Source organism: Scyliorhinus torazame, chromosome 8, assembly GCF_047496885.1.
Source record: "Scyliorhinus torazame isolate Kashiwa2021f chromosome 8, sScyTor2.1, whole genome shotgun sequence".
Lineage (NCBI taxonomy): Eukaryota > Metazoa > Chordata > Chondrichthyes > Carcharhiniformes > Scyliorhinidae > Scyliorhinus > Scyliorhinus torazame.
The window spans coordinates 172680520-172688918 of NC_092714.1; the positions used below are offsets into that span (position 1 = coordinate 172680520).

At 45.6% G+C, this 8399-nt stretch overlaps 1 protein-coding gene across 4 annotated transcripts in view; it reads right to left on the minus strand.

The window, feature by feature from the left end:
* Positions 1-8399, minus strand: part of rtf2 (replication termination factor 2) — a 303881-nt gene that overhangs the window by 173922 nt on the left and 121560 nt on the right. The window lies entirely within an intron of this gene.

Sequence of the window (8399 nt, forward strand, 5' to 3'; positions counted from 1 at the left end):
CTGTTTCCACACGAGGGGGCCCTCAAAGAAGCACAATGTGCGGATATGCCCGTGCCACACGGATAGTCACACGATTCCAGAAGTATGGTGTAAGCAACGAGACACAGCCACTTCTGTCCTTTGGTGCACATTGCAAACAGGTTCAGCATGAGGATCTATATCTTCAAACCTCATGATTCTTTAGGCCCTAATCTTTCGAAAGGTCAGTGGCAAACACTGTATCGGTGCACTCTGCGATGTGCCATAATAGCACAAGCAAAAGAATTGATGCAATCGCGCCACCTTTATGAGAGGCTTTTTGGAGGTACTCAAATATGCACATGGTTGGAGAGAGCATCATGGCTGTAGGTCCTGTGCTTTGGTACTACGAATGAAGGCAACATTCTCATTTGGAGAGACAATTACAGATACCCCTACAAAGCTAATGAGAACACATTACTCCATACTGTCTGAATTGTAAGGAGAATGGTTTTGCAGATACACCCGGTAAAGGGCTTGTCCTTTCTGGCTTGTAGAAGAGGCCGATTTCACCTTATTCAAAATCTCTGCCGTCACCCGTCAGTATAGCAGCATCCTCCTCGAATTTGATTAGGTGCAGGGAGTCAGCCCTTTCTCCTCCAGTCTTGGATCCCTCTCCCATTTGGTGTGGCCACGGTTAGCCTGGAAACGGTAAATGGGTGGAATGTGAAGAGAAGAGATGAAGGAGAGGTCGGGAAGCTTGTCTGTCTGCTGTGTGTGCTAAGCCCTCCCCAGTAAGGGCTGAGGATGCTGTTTGCGAAGGATGATAAATGGGATCCTGGTGATGTTAAAGTGCCCGTGAGACAATCAGTGATGATGTGTCCTCCGCTAATATTGTGTGAGATCCCTGAGCAGTGTAACCCTTTCAGTGCATGATACCATTATGAGAGTGAAAGATTGGAATGAGATGAAGAATAACTTACCCTGGCGGAGCGGACGAGATCATTCAGATGCTTCCTCGCCAGGATGGAATTTCTCGGGTGGTTGCTTGTCACGCTGACTGCCCTTGCAATCATCTCCTCGGCTGGCAAGTTGAGATTGATAGGCTTCCTCAAGCCAAATGTGGGGTACAGGACATCCCAGTGTTGACAGAATCCATTTAGAGGCTCTCCAGGGAGTCATTACTAAACCTCGGGGTAGCATTCTTCTTCAACACAGCCACCTGGAGACATTTGTTTTCACAAAGTTGGGCTGGAGAGAGTGAATATGGGTGTTCGGGTTGTGTTTAAATATAGAGCCCAGGCCTTTGACCCCCATTAGGTGACAGCGGGGTGAACAAATCATTCATTCCCCGTCATGTGATTCAGAGATACTTGCCAAGCATAATTAATGAGCTTATGAGCATGAAATTCGGGCGCAATTTCCCACCACACCACCCAGCAGGAAGCATGTCGTGGAACCCACCCGCCACAGTACTTAGTTTCAAAAATAGAAAATTCCGACCCCCCCACTCTCAGTGCCTTGGTATCACCAATCTCCATAATCCAGGGTGGATTCAGGTGCATGATGCAAGTAGCTTTTGTGACAATAATAAAGGCTATTATTAAAAATGCTTTTGTTACATCGGCTACCTGTCATTGTCCAGTCATTACAATGACTGGATCTAGGGTCATAACACTGAAATTGCTTTGTTACATGAACTAGGTGCAACAGCAAGCGTGCTTGCATTTGCACTTCTCCATTCTTCTCAATACTGACAACACAACACAATCTGAAAGTAACCTAACAAATATACTTGCTGTAGTTATTAAATTAACATATTGAAGTTATCAAATGATAATAAGCAAATTTGGCAAGTTGATCTTCTGCACATTACTTTTCAGTATTTCAGTGATTTGTCACAATTAATTGATTTAAAAAAAAAAAAAATCAGCATAAATCACACAACTACTGTTACACCTTTTAACAGTCCCACCTCCTTCCCCTTGCTCCTACCAGAGTCTATACTCCTCTCAGTGGCCTGTCCAATCCCAGTGCCCACTGCTGAGGCACTAAATCAGGAATCTCTCCTTCATTACAGGTCACCATAGTGATCCCAGCCATTCTCCACTGTAGGTGGCAACTCTAACGAGGACATGAACTCCCACTTACAGCAAGCAGGCAGAATCAGTGTTATTGGAAGTACAAAGCGCCTTTAGTGGACAAGTGGTGAGGGTAACTGTCCAATAAGCACCTGGGCTCCTGTAGGACTGGGAGAGAGGTTGGACATGGATGACATTACAGGCCAAATAGATGGTAGTGATAGATGGTAGTGATAGATGGTAGTGAAAGATGGTAGTGAAAGATGGTAGTGAAAGATGGTAATGAAAGATTTCAATGAAAGTCGATGAAAGGAAGAAACGGGCTAATGGATTGAGAAATGAATGGCAGTAAGTGGGGAATCAATAGTAATGAAGCAGAGTGGAAAGAGAAATGGAGGCAAGACGAGAGGGGCTGGGATCAGAATTCATTAATGAAAGAATGGGTTACAATCTAAGAATGAGCAACAGGAAAGGGAAAGGCTAGGAGCAACACTGGGCAGAGCAGGAATGAAAATATCAGGATTAATGAGAGCAGTAAGAATGAGAGTTAGACAAACATCAATAATAATAGTTTGTCACAAGTAGGCTTCAATGAAGTTACTGTGAAAAGCCCCTAGTCGCCACATTCCGGTGCCTGCTCAAGGAGGCCGGCACGAGAATTGAACCCGCGCTGCTGGCATTGTTCTGCATTACAAGCCAGCTATTTAGCCCACTGTGCTAAACAGCCCGTTATCAATATGGATGGAGGAGGTGAAGTACTCAAGATTAAACAGGAGGCTAGAAGAGAAGTCGCATGGCCGAATGGTTGAAGGCGTTTGATTGCGGCCCCAACCTGGGGTGCTGGTTCGAATCCCAATGCTGCCTGAATTTTGGGACGGCACGGTGGCACAGCACGGTGGCACAGCGGTTGGAACTGGTGCCTAACAGCTCCAGGGACCAGGGTTCAATTCTGGCCTCGGGTAACTTTCTGTGGAGTTTGCACCTTCTCCCGGTGTCTGCGTGGGTTTTCTCCAGGTGCTCTGGTTTCCTCCCACAGTCCAAAGATGCGCAGGTTAGGTGGATTGGCCATGCTAAATTACCCCTTCGTGTTAAAAAGGTTAGGTGGGGTTACTGGGTTACAGAGATGGGGAGTGGAGGCGTGGGCTTAAGTAGGGTGCTCTTTCCAGGGGCCAGTGCAGAATTGATGGGCCGAATGGCCTCCTTCTGCACTGTCAATTCTATGATTCTATGAGGAGTAACTGTTTGACTTCGATCAACGGGGGAGATGAATGTCAGATTGATGTGAAGAGAAATAAGTAGAACTCAGGGGACTGGAAGAAGCACCAGCATTCAGTGAGAGGATAGGTTTTGACACCGTACAGTATCACTGCTCCAGGATCAAGGCAAAGGATTTAAATTCCTTGTACACTTGATAGTGGCTTTTTGGATGTAGGAGTGACTGGCCCAGAGTTAGCAATGTGGCCTCACAGTGCCAGGGACCCTGGTTCAATTCAGGCCTTAGGTGACTGTGTGGAGTTTGCACATTCTCCCAGTACCTTCCTTAGTTTCCTCTGAGTGCTCCGGTTTCCTGCCAGTCAAAAGGTGTGCAGATTAGCTGGGGTTACAGGGGTAGGGCAGAGGAGCGGCCCTAGGCAGGGTGTTGTTTCAAAGGGTTGGTGCAGACTTGATGGGCGAATGGCCTCCTTCTGCACTGTAGGGACTCTATGGATTTAGGACTCCTTTTGACTCCTTCCTTTAAGGACAAAATCAAAAATCCATTATTTAGAATAATGTTAGAAGTGATTGAAGTTGAAGATGATCTTGGGGGAGCAGGACCTGGCCCCACTAAAAATACATCATTAATTCAGAGTCTTCAGAATTTGGATTCTTCCTACCAGCTTTGAGATATTTTGTTTTTACATCCTCCAATACTTGAGGAACGTTACTACCAACTGGCTACTTCCAAATACATGCAAAACATGCATGTGTAAGATTCATAAACAGGGCCATTCTCGAGGTGTCAGCTGCTAATCAGTTTCTGCTTATTGTCCAGGCTGGTGTGCATGTCAGCTGCACCAGCCTGCATTGGAAGCTGGCAGTGTGCTCTTACTGAGCAGTTTTACCAGAAGGATAACACCACAGCAGTAATGTCAGTAATAATGGTTCAAATCTGTTTTTTCAGCGTCAACAGAAAAACAGGAGAATATTTGCAGTGGGGAGTGTTAAGCATTCGGGACATTAATGCGGTTAACAGTGAACTTGAGTTGGAAATAAAAAGTACCAGACAAGCAGCAAGACTAACAGGTGCCTGGAGGAATAATGAGGTGTGATTTGTCCAGTAACAAGATTAGTAGGCATCTAGAGACATTCAGGTGCGAATGGCCATATCAGAAACCTTGTTTACCAGAGATCAGTGGGGCTATACAAATAAGAAGTTCCAAAGCAGCGTTTCTCAAACTTTTTTCCCCCCGGGACCCACTTTTGCCATCTGGCCGACTGACCCTAATGAGTCACTGGGTGCTAACTTTAAAAAAATAAACAAATACACAAGGTTTTCCCTCAAGAAATTTATACAATTTTTATCATCATAAATTGGACTCTGCATAAACATTTCTTCTCCCTGTGGAGAGATCATCCCTCCCCAACCACCAGTAAAATGTTGAAAATCTCCAGCTCCCAATTTCATCGTCAAAAGTACTAGGAGCTTATGTTGGTTTTATCAAAACAGTAAATTGACAAGACAATGCATATGCCCAGCTGGGCACAGACTGATCAACAGTTAAGGACAAACATCAGGTTACACTGAAAAATAAGACTTCACATAATGAACATTCCAATTTAAAGAAATGATAAAATATATGTAAACACTATGAATGCTCTTCGGATGCAGGATATTCAGCTTCTGGTCCCTTACCACAGTCAGATGATTGCAAAAGTGTTGCATGCAGTTGTCAGAATTTTAGAATAGAATTCCTACAGTTCAGAAGGAGGCCATTCAGTCCATTGAGTCTGCACTGACCCTCTGAAAGAGCACTGTGTATCTAGGCCCACTCCCTTGCCCTATCCCCGTAACCCCACCTAACCAGCAGACATGGGCAGAAAGTGCAAACTCGCACATAGACAGTCACCCAAGGCCAGAATTGAACCCGGCTCCCTGGCGCTGCAAGGCCACCGTGCCGCCCAATGGGTTGTTCCAATATCTTGTATAATAAGTTCGTCGATCTGAAAAACATCCAACCACACTAATCAGCCATTTGAATGAAATGAGTCAGTGCTGGTACCCATTATTCTTTGGGTGCTCTGGTAATGATTTTTGAAAGAATGGAGCTGATGCATGTTTGTATGACTCTGGATTGGATCTCTTTAGTTTGTGGCTTTGGAATATCACAGATGACCACCGAAGAATATCTGCACCTGAAAATGAGACTAGTGCAGAGGTTAATTCACCTTCCTTTCGCTTGGATTTATTCCACACGATGACAAGTCTGGTCCAAACAGGATGGATTATCTCAATGGGGCTTTGGCCTTCTGAATATAATGGATGATTTCAACTCAAACACTTGCAATTTAACGCGGCCATTGGCAATGGTAGCAACTCTCCCGCCTGCTCCTTTCCGATTAGCAACAGCCAGACCTCCAAATATATTGCTGCAGTGCTCTCCTGTACCATTTCTATAATCGGGGTGATTGACAACGTGACTTTGCTGAGCATTACCTTAAAGTTCATCCACTTCCCTCTGCAACCCACATTCCCTGCCTTCAGTTCTCCTGTACAGTTTGCAGATATTCTCCTCTAAAAGACGCAGTTTAGTCCCTTCACTGAACTACGAAGTGACCGTTCCCAGATCTGGTCACCTAAACAGCATTGTGAGATAACTATTAGATGGATTTGACCTACATAGGAGTTCCTAACTATAGGATGTTGCTTGGGAAAAGGGGTGGCTCCGTGACGCCAGGGAATGTGGGTACATTTTGAGAACAAGACGCAACTTCAGATAAAATGATGTTTAGTTACTAATATGCTTAAGTGTCATAGTGTATATTAGTTTTTTGTTGTGCTTTTTAAAAATCTTTAATAAATAGTCTTTATTAATTGTCAACAAAATGGCTGGACTGGTTCCACACTGGGTTGTATATTGTTCCTCACATTATTCCAAACAGATATGCACCACGAACACCTGGGGTGGGATTCTCCGAAATGGAGGCAGAGTGTTCGCGCCGTCGTGAATGCCGGCGAGGTTCACGACGGCGCAAAACGGGCCCTATCCCGACCGATTCAGGGCCCGATAATGGGCTTGGAGCGGCGCTGCGTCATTTACACGCGCCAGGCCTTGGCGTAAAGGTGGTGCCGCATACATGACGTGGCCTGCGCCGCATAACTGGCGTCACGCATGCGTGGTTGCCGTCTTCTCCGAGTCCGCCCCGCAAGAAGATGTCAGGCGGATCTTGCGGGGCTGCGGAAGAAAGGAGGTCCTCCTTCAGAGAGGCCGGCCCGACGATCGGTGGGCACCGATCGCGGGCCAGACCCCATTTGAGCCCCCCCCCCCCCCGCAGGCCGCCCCCAGCGTTCCCGCGCTGTTCCCGCCGGCAGCGACCAAGTGTGGACGGCATCGGGGAGAACCAGCCGTTTTGGGCTGACCGCTAGGCCCATCCGGGCCTGAGAATAGCAGGGGTGCCGGAGAATCTCCATTTTGGGTGTCTCGGGCTATTCTCCGGCCTGCGCCACGCGGAACTTGACGGGGCCGTTCTTGCCACTTGGCAGACTCGTGGGAGGGCGTTGGACCGGCGTCGCGGGAAAATTTGGCGACCCAGGCAATTCTCCCAACCAGCGCGGGAGCGGAGAATCGCGCCCCCAGTGTTTCAAGTCATCCTTTTGCATTTTGAGACATTTTCGCAGATTTCAGCCAGATTCTTAACAGGAGCAAAATTCAAGAGAAGCAAAACTTTTAACACAATGAAGAACCTCGATTGCAATTTTTAAATTCAAGCTTAATAGATGAGCAGGTTTTGAACCTATTTTGAAAGCAGATAGTTCTTGAAGTGTAGACAGTACTGCAGACTTCTGTAAGAATTAGACTTCTGAACAAAGAGCAGCAATTAAGATGTGCTGGTCCATACTAATTAATTTTTGCCAGGACGAGTAGTTAAACATTAACATTGCTGCCACAGTTCTCAAATGTTTTAATGCCATTTTAGGTCAATATTTTTACAGGTTTATTTATTAATCCACTCAAGAATTCAAAGATTTTCACTGTTAGTATTGAGAGTTTATTTCCAACAGTAGATTTCTTCTTCTGTTTCTCCTCATTGTTTGATTACTAACTGTACAAGTTGAAGATACTCTTCCCACAAATGATTTTGATTAGAGTTGCTTATGTTACATTAAAACAAACTGTTCTAAAATCAATTTGGGTCTAGTTCAGTAACTGTCTTACCCTGCTTGGTGTGATAATTTCATCTTGCATCTGCACAGTATTTTACACAGCTTTTACGGTTATTAATCATGTTATTAGTTCATTAGTCTTCAACCTAATGCACAGTAAAATTGACAAGGGACAGTCTTGGGACAGAATATGAGGTGCTCAATGTAGGATTAGTCTCAACCATGGTTTTAAACACAGTTACAAAGGTTAGGAGAAAAGATTAGGTAAATTAGAAAGCAGAGATGAGGTGACATCAACTGTGAGCTGTTTTTTTAAAGGCTTAAAATTATAGGAGATAGGGAAAACTGAAGGTCAGGATTGTGAAAGCTTTGAAATTTAAGGAAGGCACAAGTTAATTAGAATGCAAAGGAAAGAGTCATGACGCAGTAAGGCACTTTTACATTTGGTGATCCTGTCATTCAAGGGCCAAATTCTTCACATTCATATTGGTGAAGGCAGCTTTTACAACGTGTCAGCAGAATTTGGAAGGTAACAAAAAAGGGAGACTCTTTCTGCTCGAGGGCAAAAGAGTTGGCTTGCCAATTTGAAGGCAGGAAGTTAGAGCACAGGGACTGGTCAGAGATTATAAACATTTCAGTATATTAAGATGACACACAGTTTATTGGACCAGCCAGTCCTTCTCTGGGGAAGAGGGCCGAAACCCTGGCTTTTGCATCCCTAATTGCATGCCGGAGAATCCTGCTCGGCTGGCGATCGGCAGCGCCACCCACAGCTGCAGACTGGCTGGCAGACCTGCCAGAAGTTCTCCACCTGGAGAAGATCAAGTATACCATCCAAGGGTCGGACGAGGGCTTTGACAAAGTGTGGGCGCCATTCATCAGCCTGTTCCAAGACCTGTTCAAGGCAAACAGCGACTAGGGGGAAGAGGGGAAAGAGAGAGAGAAAGACAAGGGAGGGCACGCACAAGAGACAGGGAAGGTTTTGGGGGGGGGAAAGA